Source organism: Chelonoidis abingdonii, chromosome 4, assembly GCF_003597395.2.
Source record: "Chelonoidis abingdonii isolate Lonesome George chromosome 4, CheloAbing_2.0, whole genome shotgun sequence".
NCBI classification, from domain to species: Eukaryota; Metazoa; Chordata; order Testudines; family Testudinidae; genus Chelonoidis; species Chelonoidis abingdonii.
In genome coordinates, this window is record NC_133772.1 from 86,031,757 (window position 1) to 86,056,133 (window position 24,377).

The following is a 24,377-nucleotide window of genomic DNA, read 5'->3' on the forward strand; positions in this document are numbered from 1 at the left end:
CCATAGGACCTCAATTTTTAATATGATAAACCAGTAGAAATGTATCTCCTCTACTCCATACTACTGCCCCTTTTTCTTTTTTTAAAATGGGAGGCGGGGGTTGACTCAGCTTACGGGGCTGCGTTTATAAAGCCAATGTCCTCCCTTTTTGGAGGACACGATTGCATAAAAATATATTTGGTTTGCAATGGAAATTATTTCCTTGACTACTTTCGAATTGTGCATTCTGTAAATACATGTATCAGCCTTGTAGAGATCAGCACAGTTCGGAACTCTTTTATAACGTTTACTCATTGTCCTATTGATTACAGTGAAGTTACTTATGTGAGAGTAGTTTGTTTGTTTTTTCAGGAATGAGCCTAGAATTTCTCAATTGAGCCAAAAAAAAAAAATTCTGTGTGACAGTGGTTAAATATTTTCCTCAAAGAGGTACAATCCAGTAATTTAGAACAGACTTCAGTAGTCCAAACAATTAGTTATAGCACATAAAATGTGGTTCCCACATCAAATATATGTAAAGAATGGCATGTGTTGTACATTACACTAGAAAGGAAATCTACCAGAGGCTCAGCTGTCCGATGGTATTCTGCTTCCAGCTGCTGCTTCTCTTGTGGTCCACACCCAGATTCCTTAGAAGGGTATTTGTGGTAATGGGCACGATGAGTTTATTCTAAGCAGCTTGTATTGTGTAGAGAGCCCAGATATTTCTTTCCAAACTGTAATAGGTTTAGGATAGATCAGATTTTGAATCTAAACTACACATCTTTATAATGGACTGATTTTTTAAAAAATAAAAACATATCAGTCAGTTAATTATTGGACTAATGGAGTTGTCACCTGACTTGATTTTTCATGGTATAGTCCCAAGTTTTGACATGGCTTTTTCATGTGCTATAAATAGTACTTAAAGAATATTGGAAACTTTTTAGAGTAGTTGGGGTGCAGCATAGTGGTGTAGTGCTATGTAGACTATTTGATGCAAAATTAAACACTTGACATTTGCTTGGTCTTGTGTCCATGTCACTTCTATAAACATTCAAGTACATAAAGGGTTATTACAAGGAGGAGGGAGAAAAATTGTTCTCAATTTCTGAGGATAGGGCAGGAACCAATGGGCTTAAATTTCAGCAAGGGTCCTTTAGACTGGGCATTAGGAAAAGCTTCCTAAGTGTCAGAGTCGTTAAGCACTGGAATAAATTGCCAGAGATTTTTAAGAGCAGGTTAGACAAACACCTGCCAGGGATGGCCTAGATAATACTTAGTCCTGCCATGAGTGCAGGAGACTGGACTAGATAACCTCTGAAGTCCCTTCCAGTCCTGTGATTGTGGCCACTGGGGATCGTTGGGTCTACTGGCAGAGGGCCTCACCACAGTGTAATTCACATCAAGCTTGATGCACTCATTGTCCCAACATGCTATTGTCATAGTACATACTTTACATAACTACTTTGAAATACCGTGTAAATTGGTGACATGGTGGTCCTGAAAATCACTGTGTGATATATGTACAGGTTGCATACAAAGTTATAGATGAGTGTGTCTTTCTTAAGACCGTGAGTTTCAGTGTCTAGCAGAGTTATGAATTTAAGCTTCCAGGCTTGTCTTTTGAAGGCATTGTGCATGTTTCCTTTGAGGATGGGGTCTGAGAGATCAGATACAGAGTGATCGCTTTGTGAAACATGTTCACCGGCAAGTGATAGGGTGTTGGTCTTTTATCATTTTTCTATGCAAGTTCATTCAAGAGTCTAATGCTTGTCTGGTTTCACCCACATAGATATTATTGGGGCATTGAGTGCACTGCATGAGGTACACCAAGTGTTGTGATAGGCATATGCAGGACCCGTGGATCTTGAAAGGTGTGCTGGGGCAGAGGGGTATTGATAATCATAGCAGTAGAGATGTGTCTTTGTATGTTTCCTGGATTTTGCAACTCCAAAGAAGCTTGTGGTAACAGCTGAAAGTGTCTAGGCACACACTGGAAAAATGGCATGATTACATAAGTGTTGGAAATTTTCTTCCTCTCAGTTGAGTGCTATTTCTCAGTGAAGAGTTCAAATTAAAAAGGAATGGCACTAATAGGATGCATATGAATAGAATTTGAGGAAAACACTAATGTGAATAAACAGTTTGTATGTATGTCTATATGTGTATAAACACAAAATATGTAATTCAACAAAACATTAAGGTTGCACAGTCTACTCCTAGGGGAAATATGCACACACTATTTTAAATTTCTGTAAAATTCTGCATATTTTATTTGTCAAAATAACACAATAATAATCACCCTGGTTTCAGTTATTTTAGTAATTTATTTAAATTACAATACAATGGATGGAGAATGGGAGGGTGAGCATTGGAGGAAATCCCCAACCCCCTCCCTTGTCTAATAGTAATGTAGCTAGGTTTGACCATTTATTTCTAGTTATTAGTCAACAAATATATGCAGCCATATGCTCAGTGATACATCACAGGCAATTAAAGAGCAAGTGAGGGCTGTGGAATCAAACTCATAATTTATGCTGGCTACTGACCATCTCCAACAAACAGTTCATGCAGCACATTTTGATAGGAAATTTTTTCAGTCCAAAACTTTAGACCAGGTTTAATCACTAAAGCACCATAAACATTTATAAGGCCATACTGTCCTTTGCACCACTCTAGCAATTTAAAGGAGCCTTAAAACTTGTACATCTGTTTGTGAATTTCCCCCCAGGAGTATAAAAGAGAATGGGAACAATTCACTATGGCAAGCACTGCTACATTCTGCTCTGCCTGCAGGACAGAGTGTGTCCCTCGCCTACCTCCTCAGAAACACGCCAAAGCCCTATCCTTCTGGGCCGAGCGTGCTGCAATAGTGAGTGTGAGAGGCGCAGTGTGTCTCTCTCACACACATGACTACCTAGTCCCCACACACACACACACACCATCCTTGGCAGTGATTTACATCTCCACTGGCTGCTCCAGGTACCTGAACCAACCTGCCTGAGCTGCTGAGGAGGGGCGCATGACTGCTCTTGCGTCTTCCCTTTGCTTCCCTGTCAGAAGTCATTTTTCTGCAGGGAAGCAAAGAAATCAGCAGGGGGCATGAATTCTGTGCATGCACAATGATACACAGTTCCCCCAGGAGTAAAAGTCAAGCAGTCACTTCTCATCCAACCTGCTTCCTTCCTGCGCAGATTGTTGCCCCCGTCTCTCCTCTCTTCTCTCCCTTGTCCCAGTCTCTTAGCTCAGTGAGTTCTAGTTCTCCCTTGCATGGCAGCTCCTCATTTTAATTTGGTGATTGTCCCCTTACCCATTTCCCTAATAAGCTCTCAGTTCCAACTTCTCTTTCTCATCCCCTTGGCTTCCAGTCCAAGGCTGCCTAGACAAGGAGACTGGGTTAGTTTCTCCTCCCCTTCCCATCCAGTCCCACAGATACCTTGTTCTAATCTACTCCCCTCCCCCCTGTTCATCTTTGGTCCCCTCTTTTCCACCCTGCCTGGGTGGTAGTGTGGGGTCACTGACATATATTCTACCCCCACACTAGTGTGCGCATGTGTGTGTGTATCTCTCTCACACACACACACACACACACACACACACACACACACACACACACACACACACACACTCACTCTTTTGAAGAGATATAATTTAATTTATCTTAGAAATGGGATGGTATTCCATATGTGAAAGTTCTTATGTGGAAGAATCCAGCTGTTTTGTACATTACATGATCATACCCTTGTTCTCACAGTCTTTGAGCTGAAGTGTAGATTTCTTCCATTTGAGTCTCACTAAACTAAATCAGAAGCTTGGGTGTTCTTGACAGCTTTGAGAGTTGCAAAGAATTAGATTTCTTGAGAAAATGTCTTCTCCAGGTTTTGGATTTAGTTACTAAAGTAACTACATGAACAGATTTAGCATCTTTCTCCTGCTGCTATACCAGTCATTGTGCAGCTTCATAATTAAACCAAACTAAGCTTCTATTTCAGCTCTCTTCTGCTGCTGTTGTCCAAAACACATGGAATTTGTTAGAGTAGTTTTTTTATTGCCTGGAAAGGAATTGGATGACTGCTACAGGCTGGGTAAAATATTTTATATTGACATGAACTTAATACTGTATCTGCTGAATAAATCACCTTACTGTTTTGTTTTTTTTTCCTGATTTTTGTGCCATAAGCTAGCTGTGCTGGCCAGAGCAGAATTAATATAGTCTGTGCTTAATTTACCTTTTGGTTGCAGTTCTGTCCTGCTTTCCTGGTTACCCTGTGAACCTTATGTACTTTTTCTGCCACTTGCATTTTTAAATTTATTTTCTGCCTCTCCTGCTAAAAGTAATAGGAGTTTTTCTTATTATTACTTTTGTTGTTGGCTTCTAAGAGGACCAATATTTCTTTGTATGTTGACTGAGTTGGCAGATTTTTGCCTAAATTAACAGGATGGTGGTGACTATTGTTTTGAGTAAATTATGCACCAGTGTTGATCTTTTCAGCACCTGATTGTTTTAGTAAATCTCATTTTTTGGTGTGTGAATCCAACTGCTTATTCAGACCATAACTCTCTAAACAGTTGTGATGATTTAAAAAATGTGCTGTTCTGAATTTGAATCTAACCAAATTTTCAAAATGATTATACAGTGCACTGGCTTTTTGTCCTGTGTTTAAAGTGTGGTTGATACATTTTCATCTCTTTTTTTGGTTGTATTTTATTTATTGGGACAAAGTGAATTCCTCTGATGTTAAACTTCAGTCTCTGTTGATAACTCAGGCATCTGTTGGAACAAACATTGGTTCATTCTTTGGCAGAGCTGATTGATATAAAAGCCATTTCTATTCATGCTTTACTGTGGCAGGCTTGAGTATTGTTGTAAAAATACAGGTAGCCTTTTTTCTTGGAATATTAAATGTTATACCCATTTGCTTTTGAAACAGAAGATGCCATCAGTTTTAAAAGCTTTGTTCAGGACAATGGTCTGGTCTTCAAAAGATGCAAAATGCTCTTCACTGAGAATTGCCTGTATGGATCTCCACTCCTGAGGGAACTGTATGCCTTGGTGTTGCGTTCTGAAACCATCTAGAAAGCAGTGACCCCTGGGGCATGCTCATGCTGTTTTACAGATCTGAACTTTGAGTATGCTTCTGTAAGGGAAGGAAGCTTACATAATAAAACAAGACCCTTACCACTTGCAATTCTTTTCTTACTGCAACAGATAGTGAATCCCAAAACTATTGCTTCAATCCAGTTCTCTGCATTGCTGTATTTCTTAGTTTGTAGCTGATGGAACTTTTATTTTTACACACACACACACACACACACACACACACACACACACACACACACACACACACACACACACACACACACACACACACACACACACACTTTGCTAATATATTGGTTAAATCTACGTACTTGCATGGTTTTTGTCTGTTGGTTATGGTAGATCTTGATTTTAAAAGATCAAAATTTAGCATATAATGTGACCCGTAAGACATGTACTTTCACACCAAGTGCCTGAAATATCTATGAGGTGGGCCCTCTGAAGGCTGCTCTGTCTATACTGCTTTTATCACTCAGGAGTTTCTTTAGTGGGACTGCATGTGGCTGCTTCTCAAGAAGGTGGCCTTAACAGTCGTGTTGACTGGAACTTGTTCCGTTTCCTCTATTCAAGGGATAGATAGTCTGTTCTCTTTATCCAGAACTGTATCAAACTACTGTGCTTAAAAAAGGCCAAAGTGCTGACACATGAATTAAGTCCTCAGATTTAAATCCTTTAAAAAAGACCTCAAATTCAGAATTGGGACCACATTTTTAAAGATTTGGTGCCTCTGTTTCTGGCACTCGAGAGGACTCATGGATTTGTGCTATTCCTTGCCTGTGGTTGAAAAGCATCCAATGGATGTTAGACCTGTGGTTTCTTTGTTTCAGGCTCTTCTGATGTGGCAGTTTACTTGGTGCCTGTCTTTGCCTTGTAGATGTTAATAGATGCATGTGCCATCTCATTTCTCCTGGGGAGTTTAGAAGATAAAAATCTCCTGCTCTGTTCTCTTCAGATTAGCAGATTTTCTCCTGCATTTTGGGAGGGAGGGACTTGTGCAGCCTGGAATGTCCTATTATTAGTTATTTTTCCTTTTGTCATAGGACATTGGTTTGTCTTCCACAGCCTTGGATCTATGACCTTAGATTCAATCTCAGGTCCATCTGTGATGTGATGTGATTGGGCCTGTCATGAACAGATAGTAAGAGTTAATAGAACAGAAGTACTTTATATCTCTTTTGACTGTAAAGGGTTAACAAGTTCAGTAAGCCTGGCTGTTACCTGACCAGAGGACCAATCAGGGGCAGGATACTTTCAAATCTTGAGGGAGGGAAGTTTTTGTGTGTGCTGTTAGTTTTTTGTGGTTGTTCTCTCTGGGTTCTGAGAGTGACCAGATGTGCAACCAGGTTTCTCTCCATTCAGGAGTCCAGAATAGTAAGTACTAGGTAGATAAGGCGAGTTCGGATTATGTTTGTTTTCTTTATTTGCAAATGTGCATTTGGCTGGAAGGAGTTCAATGTGTCATTTGGATTAAAGAGTTCAAATTTGTATTTTGCTAAAGGATTTAATTTGTACTTGTATACTTAGGCTGGAGGGTATTCCCAGTGTCTTAGCTGAAAACACCTGACCTATCCATCTTAATTTACAAAGATAATTTTTAGTTTTTCTCACTTTAATTAAAGCTTTCTTGTTTAAGAATCTGATGTTTTTTTATTTCTGGTGAGACCCGGGACTGGTCTGATCCACAGGATTTGTGGGAGAAAGGAGGGGAGTGGGGAGAGAAGTTAATTTCTCTCTGTGTTAGATTACTCTCTCTCAGGGAGATCTGGGACGGGAGAAGAAGGAGAGAAGGTGAATTTTTCTCTCTTCTGTGTTCAAACTCCTTGAATCACAATAATCTTCCAGGTTAACCAGGAGGGGATGCCTGGGAGAGCACGTGGGGGAAAGGGTACTTCCTTATGTTAGATCCAGGGATCTGGGTCTTGGGGTTCCGGCAAGGTTTTGGGGGGACAGAGTGTACCAGGCACTGGAATTCCTGGTTGGTGGCAGCGCTACAAGTACTAAGCTGGTAATTGAGCTTAGAGGAATTCATGCTGGTACCCCATCTTTTGGACGCTAAGGTTCAGGGTGGGGAATTATACCATGACAGGGCCTTTACCTGAGCTCTCTTGCAGCAGCGAGTCTGCCTTCAAGAGTTAGAAAGGGCTTATTCACCCTCTCCTAACGTCTCAGATATTGGATTATCCAGGCCAATCTGAAGAAATTTTGAGTCTTTCCCTTTGGAATTTTCTCTCACCTTGGAATCTACTATGATACCAACCATGCCTCTTACTGTTGACTCTTACACACCATAGCTCATGTGCAGTCAGCCCAAACACTCAAGTAGTATTTTACTAAGAGAATCATTAGATTCATTTAGATCACCCTTTTTAAAGCATTTGAGAGAGAGAATAACATTCTGCTCTCTTTGGGATGCATCTCCTCCATTTATCAGCCTAGACAATGACCTTATAAAGACATATGAAGACAAGGAACACATTGAGGATGGAGATGATCCTTGGGTATCATGGAAGATGACGTTTTTCTTCTACCTGATCAGACAATGGGACTTTGGCTTCCACCTGTCTTTCTGGTAACTGTGAATTATTTGCTTCTCTGGTAGAGGTCCTGGATATCGTACTGTTGTCAGTGGGAATAAAAAGGTCACCCCTGCTGTTCAACTTGCTGGAATTCAAGAAAAATGGGAAAAATGTTTTACTGATGATTTAAGGGTTATTGGTATCAATCAGGGCCTGTGGTTTATTTCAGTTTTGATCACTGTTTTGGGAAAAGAGCAAAAGATGTGGTCATCTATAGCAAGTATCAGAATAAGGATTTTGAATACACTCATTCTGTTCCAGAATCTTGTCTAGTCTTACACTTTTTTTGACAGCGATAGTGTATTAGTGGATGTCATGAAGTAGTAGACAATAGATCTTGATTTTTTTAGTAAGGCTTTTGACACAGTCCCTCTTAAAATTCTCATGCGCAAACTAGGAAAATGTGCTGTAGATAAAATTACTCTAAAGTGTGTGCACCACTGGTTGAATAACCACATTCAGACTAGTTATAATTGGTTTGCTCTCAAAGTAGAAGTCACATCTAGTGAGGTCCTGCAAGGGTCTGTCCTAAGTCTGGTGCTGTTCAATATTTATATTTATTATTAATGACTTGGATAAAGGAATGGTGAATATGCTTATAAAATCTGCAGATGACTCCAAGCTGAGAGAGGTTGCAAGCACTTTGGAGAATAGGATTGAAATTTGAATGGATCTTGATAAATTGGAGAGTAGATCTGAAATAAACATGATGAAATTAAGTAAAGATAAGTTTAAAGTATTACAGTTAGGAAGGAAAAATCAAATACACAACTATGAATGGGGGCTATCAGGCTAAGCTGTAGTATTGCAGAAGAATGTCTGGGGGTTATACTGGATCACAAATTGAATACGAGTCAACAATATGATGCAATTGTGAAAAAGGCTAATATCGTTCTTGGATGAATTAACAGACATTAGAGGTAATTGTTCTGCTCTACTCTGCACTGCTGAGGCCTCAGCTAAACTGATGTGTCCAGTTTTGGACATCATACTTTAAGAAAAAAATGAACAAACTAGAGAAAATCCAGGGGAAAGCAACAAAAATGATAAAGTTTTAGGAAGTGTTAAAAGTGGCAGTCTTTAATCAGTGAAAAGAAGACTGAATGGGGACTTGATTACAATATTCAGATATGTTTTAAGGGCTCTTATAAAAAGGACATTAATCGTTTTCCATGTCCATCAAGTGTAGGACAAGAAGTAATCATCTAAGGGTACGTGGCGGGTAGTGTTCAATGTATCGGGGATCGATTTATCGTGTCTCATCTAGACACGATAAATTAATCTCCGAATCGATGCTTGTACTTCACTTCAGTGGGAGGAGTAAGTGGAGTCGACGGGGGAGCCGCGGCAGTTGCCTCACTGCCGTGAGGATGGCCAGGTAAGTTGAGCTAAGATACTTCAACTTCAGCTATGCGAATAGCGTAGCTGAAGTTGCGTATCTTAGTTCGAACCCCCCAACCCCGCTAGTGTAGCCCAGGCCTTAATCTACAGGATGGGAGATTAAGGTTAAATAATAGGAACATTTTTCTAAGTGTAAGATATTTAAGTACTGGAATAGATTACCAAAGGGTTTGTGGAATCCTCATCATTAGAGGTTTTTAAGAACAAGTTAGACAAACATTTGTCAGGGTTTGGTCTTGGTTTGCTTGGTACTGCATCAGCACAAGGGACTGGACTTACTTGATGATCTCTTGAAGTCTCTTTCCGCCCTACATTTGTATGATTCTATATCAGAGAATCAAAGACTGGCAAGTCTGAGCACATAGATGTCCATAGCTCTCACTGACTTTGTTTACAGAGGTAAGAGTGCTCAGCACTTATGAAAATTAGACTTCAGGTGTCTCAAATTGGGCACCTGGGAAATTAGGAACACACAACTAGTGGCCACCTGTGAAAATTTTGGTTTAAGGGACTTGGCCAGAATTATATAAGAACTCTTATGGCACAGATGGCTATTTCTCTTGGATGGCAATCTGTTTTAACCACAAAACCATCCTTTGTATTCCTGCAGCCCCTGCCTCATTCACTATTCTCCTTCCAGCTTCCTAAACAAATGAGGCAGGGGTCCTGCAGACAACAGCCTCCTTCACCACATAATCCTGATTCATTCCTTGAACACTGTCGATTCAGTGCACTCATTGACTTGGGGGCGTTACAAAGTTAGGCTATCATGTAATTAAAGACTCTATTATAGTGCATATGCACAGACGAGTTGAATTAAAGTTGCATGGGTAGCCTACCTCTGCAACTTTAATGTTCTTTGAATTTAGGTTTTAAATGTAAGTTTAAAAAAAGGCAAAAACACAAATTATATTATATATAGTTAGTGACTAGGGATGTAAAATAGTGAACAGTTAGACGGTTAATCAGTAAGCATTAGTCTTACTGGTTAACCGCCCTAACCGTAAACCCCAACCCCGGGTTGGCCAAAGTGACTTCAGCCATGCTAGCCTGCCGGAGCAACCCCAGCTCCAGCTGCAAGAGTGGCTCCAACCCCAGCTGTGCCAGCCGGCTGGAGTGGCCCTAATGGTCAACCGGTTAAATGATATAATTTAACTGGTTAACTTGTTAAAACAATATTTACATCCCGTTATGACCCTCCATCCAATCATGCATCATCAGAATTTTGAACGCAGATTTTTCAGCATTGCAGCACACACACCTATTACTAGGAAAGGGCTTGCAAAGCATAGACTTATCAGTTATATATGCAGTTTACAGTGTACAGTATACCTGCACAAAGATTTAGTAGGTTCTTTCTGTGGTTCAGCATGGCGAAGTGACTAAGAATTGTGTCTCACCATATAGAGATCTAGATTATATTCATAGTTTGTATTAACTCTCAGTGGGATCTAAGGCCTTGCTGAATAATTAAAGTTATAAAGAGCACAGAATTAACACCAGTCAGTAGAAGTAGTGAGTCTAGAGCTCATAATCTGCTGGTTCCCAGTCCTGTACATTTTCCTATAATTCAGAGGTTATTTTGGTCAGTGTTTGTCCCATGTCGAGGTACATTGTGTAGCATGCTGAAGCAAGATGTTGGATGTACAATATTAATATAATTTTGAGGAGTGTTGGCAGCAACCTTAATGATTTTGTGTACTGAGCAAATCACAAATGGGAAATAGTAATTTTCAGTAGCCTGGCCAAATCTGAGTAGGATGTCAGGGAGACAGGAACTCAGGCCCATCCCCCATCCAGGTTTCAAAATCACTACTGTAAACCATTGAGTCATCAGAGCTCTTTCTCGAAAAAGTGTATAATGAAAAGTATTAGGTAACCTTAATATCAGAGTTGTTGCTATTTTCTTTATAATAGGCACTGAATAATCAGGACTATAGCTCAGTTGATTTTCTCCACCCTCTTCCGTTGTGCCCTCTGGGAGTTATTCAACCATTTCACCTGCATGCTCCATTTCTCATTTCTTGGTCTTTTTAAAATTGTCATCTTGATTTCTTGATCATTTCATAGTGGGATAAAACAAAGAAGATTCACTGAGTCTAGCAGTGTTTTGTTTCTGAACCAAATGCTAGAGTTTTGTGGAAATGTATGTATTGTGTGATATTTGGTTGCTTTGTTACAGAAATTTGTGGTTTAAGTGGCTTAATTTCTTACTGCTGAGAGATGCTTATTTCAAAGAGTAGCTAATTGATCAGTGAGACGTGTATCATTCTCTTGTTTGTGAAATTGATCTTTATTATAGACAGCGTTGTAAAAACAAACAAAAAAAACAACCCAACCAACATTGTCATCAGAGTAGATGGAAAAATCCTTAAATGAAAATTATTTTCAAGGACCCAATCATGTGTCCCCAGGCAACTCCTGGGCCCTTGCCTGGCTGGGAAAGCCATAGGTGACTGGTTTATAAGAATGGTCCTATGCTTCAGGATCTGATCCATTTTTCCCTGTCCAGTTCCAGTTCCTGCTTGACTTGGAGATTTGGGATGAATTCTCTTTCCTCTTCTCCTCCTCCTTCCCCTCCCCCCTGGTCTTTTTAAAAAATCAGTGGAACAAAACAAACATCATTGAGACATCTGCTGATATGGAACCTCAGATTACTGCAGAAAGTCAATAGTGATACATTTTTAACATAATGATGGGGATGACCTTCACTGCTAGACGTAAATATGATTGTGGGCCATAATTTTTCCATAAGGAAAGGGAATGCTGCTTATTACTAGGGGAACTGTTTCTTTCGTAGATGGAGAGCAATTTTTAACAAAAGGCCAGTGGCCTTCATTTAAGTTATTGTTATGATTTATTATTTGTGTTTTAGCATTTAGGAGTAGGTCTGTCAATTAATCACAGTTAATGCTTGCGATTAACTGAAAACAAAATTAATGCATTAATTTTTTTAACGTATTAGTCACATACCTCTGGGCAGGGAGGGAGGCATCAGCTATGGAGGGACCTGTCAGTGTCTGGTCAGGTGCAGTAACCCAGGCCGCCACTGGAGGGTGGGAAGAGAAGAAGTGGTTCCCATCCGAGCCCTGGTAGAGAGGGAGGAATCCTGAGCCCTCCATGCCCCATTGACCCTGGCTGTTTCTCCCCTCCCCTCTTCTATGCCTCATTTACCTGGGCTGGCCCCTCGCTCCAGGGACACCCCTCCATGCCATTCCCTATTGTCCTTGGCTGGCTCCTCGCTCTGGGGACAGATCCCCCGCCCCCACTGGGCCGCATTGCTCCCGGCTGTCTCCTTGCTCTGGGGACCAACCCTCCTCCCCCACGCTGTGCCCCAATGCCACTGGCCGACCCCTCGCTCTGGGGACCACCCCCTGCACATGTGCCATGCCCCCAGCTGGCCCCTTGCTCCTGGGGCTCCCTCCACATACACCCCTCCCCTGTGTGCTGTGCTCCAATGCCCTCAGCCAGCCCCTCACTTTGTGGGGGCGGGGACCTGGTGAGCTCAGCCTCCCTGCACCAGCTGCTCCTCCCTTGCTGCATGCGGAGTCCCTACGGTAAAATCCACCCTCCTTTGCAAACAAGGGCTCGCTCAGCTGAAGGGAGCCTACCTAGCTCAGTGAAAGGAATTTAAAATGAGTTTAATTGCTCTGCTTAACAGTATGATTAAAAAAATTAATCACGGTTAATTGCAATTTTAATCACTTGACAGCCCTATTTAGGAACTCTTGTCATGAACCAAGACCCCATTGTACTGCCCCAAACAGCTTACAATCTAAGTATAAGACTAGAGAAAATAGATGGATACAGAAAGATGGGAGTATAAGGAAACAGTGAGACAATATCGGTCACCCTGATAGTTACCTGTGTGCTGTGAATTTTGGGTGTGGTGGCACTCTAAAGTAAACTGCTTTTTGTTTTGGGATTTTAGTGTTCATCAAACAAAATTTTACAAATATCAGGTAAGTGTTTATATTCAAAAACCGAAAAAACATTTGGCTTTAACTAGTTAAGCTGAAATTGACATGCTGGGTTTCTGCCTCAAACTGAAGGGTTTTTTTTTGAAAATTTAATCCAAAACAGTCAGCATTTCCAAGTATGAGGAAGGGAAAGAGATGCTTTGCCCATTTAAAAAAAAAGTTCTGATAGTTTCTTTTAACAGCCTCAGCGCCCCGAGGCAGGATCTGGGGCTTGAAATTTGGTAGTGGTGGTAGACTTCATATTAGAGATGCCTTTTGCCATCTCTGTGAAAATTTCCCCAAATTTGGCCAACTTATAGAACAGGGGTTCTCAAACTGGGGGTCGGGACCCCTGAGGGGGTCACGAGGTCATTACATGGGGGGGTCGTCAGCTGTCAACCTCCACTCCAAACCCTGCTTGCTTCCAGCATTTATAATGGTGGTAAATTATATTAAAAAGTGTGTTTAATTTATCTGGGGGGGCACACTCAGAGGCTTGTGATGTAAAAAGGGTTGCCAGTAAAAAAAATTTGAGACCCACTGGATCTTGGAAAAATTGCCGTTCACACATACTCACTAGAGTAATCCTATTTTAGCAACTAGCCTCTCAGAAGATTCTGTCCTCACTGAGCATTCTTTAGCCTCTCTGTTTCTAGTACTGATCAGACTACATCTCCACCATCCTTGCAGATTGATTGAGCTTGCTCCTGTGTGTAAGTGTGTGCCTCCACCATCCTAACCACAGAGCTGGGACTGGAAGCCAGTGGAGTGGGAAGAGGCTGGGACTTGGAGTTAGAGGGAGAGGAGTTTGGCACTGGGATGAGAAGTGTAAGGAGTGAAGATGGGATTTGTTAGGCAAAGAAAATGGGACTGGGACAAGGAGCCGGGGGGGTGGGGTAAGAGGGAAGAAAGAAGAGAGAGGAGCTGGACAGAGACGGTTTGGGGGGTAGGGGCCAGAATGGGCAACAGAGACTGTGCCCACCAGAGAACACTCCGCTCTGCAGACTGGAATTGAATCCAAGTTTCCTGAGTCTCACCATTCCTCTTCTGTCAGCACATAGCTGTTGAACTCACTGGCAGTGTTGTCATCCCCCTCTCGACCTGGTCCACATGGAAGATGACAACCCAGTATTGCTATCAGTTACTCTATTAGCTGAAATGCCCTGGGTCTGTGCAGTTCATCTATGGTTCCAATCTTGCTGATGAACCATATGGATATTAATATGATGCCACATATTGGAATTTCTGGGTGTGTTTTTCAGTTTGCTTTTCTAAAAGAGCTAACAAATTACAATGAAGTTGCCAGTGCACATACATTATGTCAGTCTTTAACTACAAAATCACACACTATGTTTGAGTGCTTGACCTTGCAGCTTAAATGTTCTTTTAACTTAGTTTTTGTGTGTATGATTTAGGTTTAAATAGCCCAATACCCTCTACATCATCACAGGAAGGGAGCCCCAATTTGCTCCTCAAGTCTGACTCCTGCTGCCTCCTTCTCACTAACCCCCATAGATTCAGTATAATGAAAGTTCCAGTAACACTATACGTCAGTTAATTTTACAGTATACAATTAAATCACTATTTAGGATCAGCTTCAAGAAAAAAAATTTGTGTCTAGGCACATACATTGTGAGTAAAAGCCTATACAGGGCCCCATAATCCATGGAAGAATTATTTTTCTTCAGGTCAAATTATATGTGGTTCTGTGAATTCAAATATAAAAACCTTTCCAATTTTTAGATGAGCAGAAATGCAGATATATTTATTGTATATTCCATTTTAGAATGAGAGAATTTCTTAAAGAAACATTCTTTAGAAGTACCTAAATGAGAAATTAGGAATCTGTTAAATTCCTAGCTGCTGAATTTAGGGAATAATACCCATATTAAATTATAAAAGTTGTCTTGGTTTATTAACAACAGTCTTTTGAACTGGTGCTGCTTTGCTGCTGCTGCTGTTGGTGTTCTTCATCTGTTATAATTGCATTGAGAGTGGCCATTATTTCTGCTCCAAAAATAAGTGAACAGCGGAACTGTCACTTGAATTAAATGTATTTGTGCAGAGCAAAGGCAAGTGCTTTATTTGATACCTATGTGGACAAGAACAAAAGTACCAGACCTTTTAAGACATTCCTATTAGGATTGTAGGTTTGGGACCTGAAAATGTTCTACAAATGAGCAAATGCCAAAACATGCATCACCTAATTGCTTAAATCAAATCCATCAGTTCTTGTTTCTGCCCCACATCCCATCAGTCAATGAAATCTAAAAATTCTTGCCTCTCTTTGATTCCCCTAGCCCTCCTTGGTCTCTGTTGCTCCTTTTACTGTTTGTATTTCCCTGGGATATTCCCTTCCAAAGCTCTGGAGGGGCCAACAGCATTTCTCCTCTCCCCTGCCCTATGTTATGTGCTGGGAAGTGCACCAGAATCTTGCTTCTTTCCTAGCCTACCGTGGAGATTTTTTCCTATGTTACTCTTGCTGCGTGTTGTAGCGGGAATTTCTACACTGCATCTGGAGGCATGTCTGCCAGCCCAGGTAGGTAGATGTGCACTAGTGGGGCTCAAGCTTGTATGGTAAAAACAGCAATGTGTACTTTTGAGGTTGGTCGAAAGCTTAGAGTTTAAAGTCCATATGCTCCCCTAGACCACGCCAGAATGTCCACATTGCTGTGTTTAGTGAGCTAACTTGAGCCTGGCTGGAGTGAGCCTGTCTACCCAGACTTGAAGACTCACTCCTAGCACCAGTGTAGACATACCCTGAGAAGCTGCAGGAGATTAGGGAGCCACTTGGGAGTCTAGCAGAGGTCACATGAAATTGGGAACCTTTTGGGGAGACTAAACAGGTATGCCAAGGCCATCAACTTCCAATTGGTCTGAGCAGCCATTATTGATTCATGTTGGAGAATGAGAAATTCCTGCCTTCCCTCCAAGTTTTGAGGCTCATTCTACAAAATCATTTCCATTTCTTGGTAGAGAGGAATAGAACTTTTCAGAGTTGTGAGTTGTATCAGTCATCTTTTATAGTCACTTCATCTCTTGGCCTCTGTTTTTCCATCTGTAAAATTAAAATGTTTACCTCCATCTTGGGATGTGGTGATGTTTAATATTTATATAGTATTTCCTCCCATTCCATTTGAACCCAAAATGAAGAAAAACAAAAATAATGAAATCTAACTGAATTCACAGAAGAACTTGCTACTGTTTTCTCCATTTGTTCCTCCCTTTCTAGACATTTTTTAGTTACCATAACAACACAAGGTAGTTTGTTAAATATTTCCGTTTCGTATTTTAGTTTCTGTGCTGCTAAGGAGATAGTCTCCCCCTCCCCCTTTCCTCTTTATGTTTAAGAGCTCATAATATGCAAAATAATAGATGTTCTAACTTAGGCCAAAATGTGATCATTCTAATAATAGTTAACAGACCTGTGAAAGTTTAAACTGCAAAACATAGGGAAGCACTTCAGTGTAGGTTCTCCCTTTTGTCTTTATGTCATCAAATGAATTGGGATGTATTGTTTGTTAGTTGGTAGATCTGTGTTGAGGCCAAAAATATTTCTTCATTAAATTGCCCCAAATTTGGTATTTTAATCTTTTTCAACATAGCTTAAAAGACTCAATATACTTGAGACTTTGACAAAAATTCTAAGATTTGATAACATTGCAGTATCTTACCCTTGAACTACTTATACTGCACTGTCTCTTTTACCAATCAAAATTATACTGCAGATCCATTGTTCTAAAATATTTATCCAAAATAGGTTGGGAGAGAGGAATTTCTAAGTTAACATGTTCTTCTACCTCTCTCAGTGCATGTTATCTGCTTGCCTTTTAGCTCTTTGGACAGGCACTGTCTGAATAATTGTATGGTACAGCAGTTGAACGTGTGAGTGGTTAACAAATAATTTTGTCTGTATCTTGAACTGTGTGTTTGGCAACCCTTTGTGTGTGAAGGGTATGAACAAATGTGTACCAAACTTTTGTTTGTAGTGGATTGTTCTGTAGTGGTTAGTGCTGAGCAGCTGAATGTGATGGTAGGAAATAAGCATGATTGCTTTGTATGGTTTTGTAGTGAATGGAGCTCTCTATTGGCTTAATTTCAAATTTCTAGAAAGGATGTATCTATTTAGAGCTCAAGCCAAAATGCTAAGTTATGACTATATACAAGAAAGCAAACACTGTGCTTTGATTTATGCACCAAACTGAAACAGAGGGAGCCTAGAATTCATGCAGCAAACTGATGACTTAATAAATGCAATGAACATCGGGTTAGGTTATTTGATTCTTAGCTTCCAAAATTGAAACTAATGCTTTGTATATAAAGTTATTTACTCCCTTCAGCACATTCTAAAAATCTAATAATGCCATGTTGACTTCTGTGCCATGTTGACTATGTAGAAGTTGCAATACTTACAGAAAAACAGGTTTCCTTTACTCATAAATGTGTAAAATGTCTGTCATAAGGTTTAAGAAAAAATGCTTTGTTTTATCAAGTAACAAACAACTGATCAGAACTAAACAAGAATAATGTCATGTTTTCTCTGAAATTAACGTGTCATCCCTTTATGAGATTCAGACATTGTCTCATTGGATTCAAAATTTGTGATCAAAGAACATTCCAGGACTGTTCTATATTTAAAACATAACAAAAGGATTAAAATATGTATTTTTGTAGAGGACTTCTCAAGGACCCTTGTTCTGTTAATCTAACTTTTTCCACTTAATTTTTTGGTTTTAAGAATTGTTATTCCAACATGTTTTATAGTTCTTGATATAGTAATTGAAATCACCATGGCTCCTACTTTCAACTGTAGCCTCCTCAATATTATTTTAAATCATGCTGAATAGATAAGCAGACTCCTTTTGCCAAGAGACATTAACATGACGCTGCTGCAGTTTATTTGGTAGTACTTACATAAAAGTAAATGCTGAGGTATAAATAAATGCCTAATAGGTTTCTGTGGGATTGAAACACAAATAAATATCCTCTTCATAAGATACCTTCCTCTTTCATTTGAGGTTTATCTTTAATGAATTATCATATCTTCAGGATATTCATGGGCATAATTATCATAATGTCTCCAAAATCATTTTTTTTTTGTTTTTACATGCAGTTCTTCCAGTTCTAAATATTTAAAACAAAGACTCACTTGGAAGAAATATTTGATAAATATGAAGAGAATCAAAAGGTGCTAGACAAAATGTCACTTTAAAAAAGATGATTTTTCTAATGTGTTAACTTACACATACCCAGAGTTCAAAACCTTTTCTTTACAAGCCAGGGTGGTTGTTTTTTAAAGCATTCACTCATCTCAGCTTCAACTATTCAGTGACAGGCAAGAGAACTTAATCTGGATTAAATAGAATACAAGAAAATTTCTTCTACAATATCACATTTTCCTTTGTTTTTATTGTCTAAAATATAAATGTAATCGTTTCATGAATGGGGATAGTACATCTCTCTGTATTTATGTTAGTTTCAAGAAACAGGAGATGGGGGAAGAACAGAATAATACTAACAAAAGCAGGATGGAGGGGGGTATAAATTTCTGTATAGACAACAATTATGAAGTGCTTAATTTTTTTTACCCTTCTCTACTCGTGTGTAAGTTTGTACTGAAATACTTTTCCCTGTGAAGGAAACCTTCCCTGATTCTAGGATTGTCAGTGTTATATAATATGATAATAATAAACATGTAGAAATGCAGCATCAACAGTTATTAAAGTACGTCATTTTAAGTGAAATCCAGGTCCCACTGATGTGAGTGACAACATTCCCAGTAACTGCAGTGGAGCCAGGATTTCATCTATTGTATTCCAAACCTTTTTGCTTCTACAGCAGGCTACCACTGCCCATCTACAATCAGGTTTCTCATCTTCCCCATCATCTACAAAATCCTGTGTTCTGTACAAATCCTGCGTCTTGGCAGGGGGTTAGACTAGATGCCACTTGCAGTCCATTCTAACCCTGTCTGCCTGTCTAGAACCAGGATCTTCTATGTTCTCCATATTTGCAGGCTTCCTTTGCACTCTCCCAGTAAAATCAGGTTTCTCTTGAATCACTACAATATTTTTCTCCCTTATCAGCCCTCTGATTAATTTCTCTCCCTCTTCACTCAAAGTCCCCTTTCCAAACTGTCTGCTGCTATTTTCTCATTGTAAAGGTGCCTAGAATCTATCTGAGACCTGGTCTACACTACGACTTTAGGTCAAATTTAGCAGCATTACCTCGATTTAAGCCTGGACCCGTCCACGCGATGCAGCCCTTTTTTCGACTTAAAGGGCTCTTTAAATCAGTTTCTTTACTCCACCTCCAATGAGGGGATTAGCGCTGAAATTGGCCTTGCCAGGTTGAATTTGGGATAGTGTGGATGCAGTTCGATGGCATTGGCCTCCGGGAGCTATCCCACAGTGCTCCATTGTGACCGATCTGGACAGCACTCTCAACTCAGATGCACTGGCCAGGTAGACAGGAAAAGGCCTGCAAACTTTTGAATTTCATTTTGTTTGGCCAGCATGTTTGCAGAGCTCACCAGCATGAAGTGCACATTGCCCAGCCCGTACTTTGTGAGAAGTCTATGACAATGTCCCTCTCGTCACCGCGCTGCTGTCGCCTCCTTGCCTGGTTTTGCGCGAAACAATTGTCTGCCGTTGCTCTGATGGAGGGAGGAGCGACTGACGACATGGCTTAAAGGGAATTAAAATCAACAAAAGGGGTGGCTTTGCATCAAGGAGAAACACAAACAACTGTCACACAGAATGGCCCCCTCAAGGATTGAACGCAAAATCCTGGGTTTAGCAGGATCATCCTGTGATCAACCAACCAATACTCCAAGGTCCTTCTCCTCCTCTGTTGCTTCGAACTGATGTGTCCCCAGTTTATAACTAAAATTCTTATTATTAATCCCTAAATGCAAGACCTTGCACTTTTCACTGTTAATTTCATCCTATTCTAGAATACGCAACACTAGTGAAATCCTCCAGCCTGACATTCACCCATTGAGGACGACCGTTGTAGTCTCCTCTTTTAACCAGTTCCTTATCACTCTTTAAATTTTCATATTGATCCCATCTTTCCAATTTAACGTAATACACCCATGTGAAACCGTGTCAAATGCCTTACTGAAATCGAGGTAAATTAATCTACTGCATTTCCTTTGTCTAAGTATCTGTCACCTTCTCAAGGAGGAGATTGGGTTGGTTTGGCACGATCTACCTTTTTGTAAAACTATGTTGTAATTTGTCCCATTACCGTCAACCTCATGTCCTTAACTACTTTCTCTTCAAATTTTTTCCAAGACCTTAATACTACAGATGTCAAACTACAGGCTATAAGTTACTCAGATCACCTTTTTCCCTTCTTAAAGATAGGAACATGTTAGCAAATTCTCCAGTCCTACGGTACAACCCCTGAGTTTACCGATCATTAAAAATTCTTGCTAATAGGCTTGCAATTTCATCGTGCAGTTCCTGTAATTTTTGGATGAGCGATTATCTGGCCCTCCGATTTTGTCCCATTAGCTGTTAAGTTTGGCTCTACCTTTCAGATGTGTAATATCTACCTCCATATCTCATTCCCATTTGTCATCCTTCCATTTGATGGCAAGATCACTGGGAGGCAAATATGAGGGGAAGGAATCCAGGAGAGCTAGCTGTATTTTGATAACAAAGCCTGTATGAGGCGTAGGAACAAAACCATCCGTGTCGCAGAAAGAACAGCAAAACTATACGCACGGACCACTTGAGCTTAATAGATAAATCTTCAGTGAGCTTAAACACAAAAAAGGAAGGACTTGCAGAAAGTGGAATTGGACAAGAGATAGGAGGAGTATAAAATATGCTCAAGCATGGCAAGGGTTATAGTATCAGGAAGGTCAGCTGCAACTGGAGTTGCAGCTAGCAAAGGGATTGAGGTAACAAGAAAGGGCTTTCTACAGTATGTTAGCAACAAGAAGTAGGTGAGGGAAAGGTGTGAGACTCTTACTGAATGGGGAGGCAATCTATGACAGATGATGTGGAAAAAGCTGAAGTACTCAGTGCTTTTTTGCTTTGGTCTGGCAGACAAGTCAGCACCATACAGCTGCACCGGCATCGATATGATGCGGAGACGAATGAGCAGCTCTCAGTGTTGAAAGAACAGATTAAGGAATATTTGAAAAGCTGGACATACAAGTCCATGGAGGTGGATCTAATGCATCCGAGAGTGTTGAGGGAGTTGGCTGATGTGATTGCAGAGCCATTGGCCATTATCTTTTGAAAACTCGTGGTGATCAGAGGAGGCCCTGGACAATTGGAAAAATGCAAATATAGTGCCCATTTTTAAGAAGGAGAATCCGGGGAACTACAGACCAGTCAGCCTCACCTCTGTCCCCAGAAAAATCATGGAGCAGGTCCTCAAGGAATCCATTTTGAAGTACGTGGAGGAGAGGAAGGTGATCAGGAGCAGTCAGCATGCACTGGCTCTGTGGATATGGGGAAAGCAGTGGACGTGATATATCTTGACTTTAGCAAAGCTTTTGATACAGTCTCCCACAGTATACTTGCCAGCAAGTTAAAAAAGTATGGATTGGATGAATGGACTATAAAGGGGATAGAAAGCTGATTAGATCATCGGGCTCAATGGGTAGTGATCAATGGCTCTGTCTAGTTGGCAGCCGGTATCAAGTGGAGTGCCTCTGGGGGCTGGTTTTCTTCAACATCTTCATAATTATCTGGATGATGGGATGGATTCCACCCTCAGCAAGTTCGTGGATGACACTAAGCTGGGGGGAGACGTAGATACACTGGAAGATAGGGATAGGGTCCAGAGTGACTTAGACAAATTGGAGGATTTGGCTAAAAGATATCTGATGAGGTTCAGCACGGACAAGTGCAGAGTCCTGCACTTAGGGCGGAAGAATCCCATGCACGGCTACAGGCTGGGGACCAACTGACTAAGTGGCAGTTCTGCATAAAAGGACCTGGGGATTACAGTGGACAAGAAGCTGGATGTGAGTCTACAGTGTGCCCTTGTTGCCAAGGAGGCTAACAACATATTGGCCTACATTAGTAGGAGGATTGCCAGCACATCGAGGGAAGTGATTATTCCCCTCTATCTGGCACTGGTGAGGCCACATCTGGAGTATTGTGTCAAGTTTTGGGCCCCCCCACTACAGAAAGGATGTGGACAAATTGGAGAGAGTCCAGCAGAGGGCAACAAAAATGATTCTGGGGTTGGGACACATGACTTATGAGGAGAGGCTGAGGGAACTGGGTTTATTTAATCTGCAAAAGAGAAGAGTGAGTGGGGACTTGATAGCAGCCTTCAACTATCTGAAGGAGGGGTCCAAAGAGGATGGAGCTAGGCTGTTCTCAGTGGTGGCAGATGACAGAACAAGGAGCAATGGTCTCAAGTTGCAGTGGGGAAGGTCTAGGTTGGATATTAGGAAAAACTATTTCACTAGGAGGGTGGTGAAGCACTGCAGTGGATTACCTAGGGAAGTGGTGGAATCTCCATTCTTAGAGGTTTTTAAGGTCAGGCTTGACAAAGCCCTGGCTCAGATGATTTAGTTGGTGTTTGTCCTGCTTTGAGCAGGGGGTTGGACTAAATGACCTCCTGAGGTCTCTTCCAACCCTAATCCTCTATGTTTTGATGTGTTTTTTTTAAGTCTTTAAACAAATATAGTAGTTAAACTCTACATATGGTCATCTTCTCTTAGGAATTAGCATCAAGAAGTACTTACTAATTTCTGCCTATACTTAGTGCAATTTGTAATAGTGATTTTTTTTTAAATATTCCTTTTTAAAAAGACCACTCATTTTGTTGTTTAAAGTAACTGACTTGTTGTGTTTTAAACATTTCCATCATCCTTTAAGCCACTGGGGCAACAGAGAGATTTTTACACTTCCATGGAAAAGGAGAGAAGCTTGAGAGTCTTTTTCTTCTTTTAACTTCATCAGAAATCCTATTTACAAGATGTCAATTGATGTATTTGTTAGTATTATTATATATTTTCTCCTTGATATTTTTAATGGTCATATTCTGCTTTTTTTCCAGGTCATATGATTCATTGTATGGATGCTGAAGCTTAGTTCTGTGTATTAGCCAACATGCCATGAAACGATAGTAAGTTTTTTGCCTTTTGCTTAAATCTGCTTTTTTGTAAGCTTTTTTTAGGTGCTAAACAAAGGCCTGTGATACTCATGTAGAATCATTTTGCTCCTTGTTAAGTGAAAAGTTTTACTACAGTATTCTAAGATACCAAGCTGTTGAAATGGAAAACAAAAATAGCATTTTGTGCCATCGATTTAAACATAAATGTGTTCAACTAGATTGGTTCAGTTTAAATCTGGACTTTCAAAGTAAAATCTGGACATTAGCACACCACAGAGTTGATTAATTTCACCTTCTGTCAAATTGTACGTTGCTTAGGCAGTTCACTGTAAATGCTAATCTCCATTTTATTTTTAGAAAACCATTAGTCTCTCAGGGGGGAATGTGGGAGTAATTGTCAAAGCTTAGCAAAGGACTGCTATTAAACCAAATTGCCAAAGCAGGTGTTGGGTGGGATCCCCTTCACTCTTATCAGTTAGCTACTAGTGGTTCTACATTTTAAAGATGTGTGAATAAAGCACCCCTGTCATGAAGAGATTTAATAAAATCTTCCTTTTCTTTTGGCATCATTTGTTAGTGGTGTTTTTGACAAGTATCTGTTTCTGTGTCTTTGCCGTGTTGTGAGTGCATGTGAATTTGTACTCCGTACTTCCTGTCATCTCTTCTGTATTTGACACTTCGATGTTTATATTTTTGTGTCTTTAACAAAATTCTTCATAACTAGTATGGGAAGATGAATTAGTGAGGAGGGTGCACGGACTAGGGGCTGTGGAAGTTGGGCATTGGAGCTGAGCTGCTTTTGGGCAACAGTGGCCAGTAGTATAGGGAGGGAGGTGTGTAGGGAATAAGGAGACAGCTTAGCTTCCTCAGCTCCCTGAATGTCCCCTTAGTTCATTGAATCTTTTCTCCATATCCTCCTTCCTCTGCTCCCTTACATGCCAACCCAGTCAGTTGCCCTAAATCCATGAAATCTAGAGCTTGTTTACGCTGCACTCAGTGGCAGTGTGAACTGAAGAGCACATCAGTGTTGCGCTGTAGCTGCCTCACATGGACACTGCTGATGCAAGCTAGAAGGCACCCAGTTTGTGTTAATATAGTCTAGTTCGAGGACTAGGTTAACGCAAACTGAGTACCTTCTAGTTTTGTCAGCAACATTCACATGGGGCAGCTACGGCACAACACTTTGTGCTCTTCAGTTCACATGTCCGTAGTCTGCACTGCAATGTGGGGTAGCCGTAGACACCTTAAGTCATTTTAAATTCATTT

The 24,377-nt window shown here is 40.5% G+C and overlaps 1 protein-coding gene across 6 annotated transcripts in view; it reads left to right on the forward strand.

Moving 5' to 3' along the window:
• SIPA1L1 (signal induced proliferation associated 1 like 1) overlaps positions 1–24,377 on the forward strand; it is a 391,350-nt gene that overhangs the window by 212,727 nt on the left and 154,246 nt on the right. For 4 of the 6 annotated variants that reach the window (XM_075065409.1, XM_075065414.1, XM_075065410.1 and 1 more), the window contains one exon: positions 23,055–23,123. The exons of the other annotated variants lie outside the window; for them this stretch is intronic. The gene's annotated coding sequence lies outside the window, so the exon portion shown is untranslated. The remainder of the gene's footprint in view (positions 1–23,054; positions 23,124–24,377) is intronic. 6 annotated transcript variants of the gene reach the window in all.